Genomic DNA, 1,511 nt, shown 5'->3' on the forward strand with positions numbered 1-1,511 from the left:
TCTTTTTACAATGAGAACAATATTTTCCTGGGTTTGAGCCTTTGATCCAAGACCCTCTTCCAGGTGAGTTGGGTGGTCTTCTTCCAAAATTGGATCCTCTTCCTGGTGTTCCTCCCTTTCTCCAAGTCCCTGCAACTGTCATAGCCTTTACATCCAAGTCTTGCCCATAGAGCTGAGTTTCTTGTTGTATAATCAATGACAACACCTTGCTTATACTTGGTAAGGGGTCCATGAGCATGATTTGGGATCTTACTCCTACATATGCATCATTTAGCCCCTTTAGGAATCTGATGGTTCTGTCTTCTTCACAATTCTTCTTTGATCCAATCTCAGCTGTGCAAATTGTTGGATCTACACAGTTGCATGCGGGTAGAGGTCTAAGATTATCAAGCTCGTCCCAAATGGTCTTGATTTCTGTGAAATAATTGCTGATGGTTAGTTCTCCTTGCTTGAAGTTTGATAATGAGTCTTGTAAGTCACCAATTCTGAAGAGGTTCCCTTGTGAGAATCTTTGTCTCAATTCATCCCAAACTTCATGTGCCTTCTTTATCCAAATGATGCTCTGTGATATGGATGGAGAGACTGATCTATTTATCCATGATATGACCATGTTATTGGCTCTTTCCCATGCTGGATAAATAGGGTCTGTTTTGAGAGGCATTCGAATGGTTCCATCTATGAAAGGTAATTTCTGCTTTGTGCTGAGACTCACTTCCATAGCCCTTGCCCATTGGTGGTAATTCTGTCCATTCAACAGGGGTGAAACGAGAGGAAGTGCTAGATTATCTGATGGATGAACATGGTATGGTGAATTGATGTCTATGAAGGGAGGTAAGTTTTGAGTTGGTGCATCGGTTGAAGGAATCATGGATGCCATTTGAATGTAGCAGAGCTCTTTTTATAAAAGAGCTCTGATACCATATTAAGAAGAGAAGATGATGATTGATCAAGAACTTATGATTAGTTCTTGAAGGAGAGTGATAGGAGATTGAGAATGAGAATGAAAGCTTTTAACTAATTTGAATATGATTGAATTGAATGAATTACTCTCTTAATTTACAAGAGAAGCATGATGGTGTTTATATACATTCTAACTCCAACTAACTAACTAACTAAGAATATACACGTGATCTTTACTAAAGCAAGAAGCTAAAGAACACGTTTCTTGTTATGCAAGTAATGTGCTCTGTTTTTTATTGGGTGCGCCTGCACTGAGTTTATAAGCCTCGTGCCTGTGCTGAGGCTGAGTCGTGCCTGTGCTGAGGCTAGGCAGCCTTGGTCTGGTTAGTCTCACAGCCTCGGTCAGATGGCCCATGTGGCCCATGTCTTGGTCTGTGGACTTAGTACTGGCTTGGCCAGGCATGCTGTCTCGGTCAGGAGACTTGGCACTAACTTGGTCATGTGCCCGAGCCTTGGTGCTCCTGCCTCGGTCATGTGCCTGAGCCTGTGCCTAAGCCTTGGTGCTCCTGTCTCGGTCATGTGCCTGAGCCTTGGTGCTCCTGTCTCGGTCA

This window comes from Lupinus angustifolius, chromosome LG16, assembly GCF_001865875.1.
Source record: "Lupinus angustifolius cultivar Tanjil chromosome LG16, LupAngTanjil_v1.0, whole genome shotgun sequence".
NCBI lineage: Eukaryota > Viridiplantae > Streptophyta > Magnoliopsida > Fabales > Fabaceae > Lupinus > Lupinus angustifolius.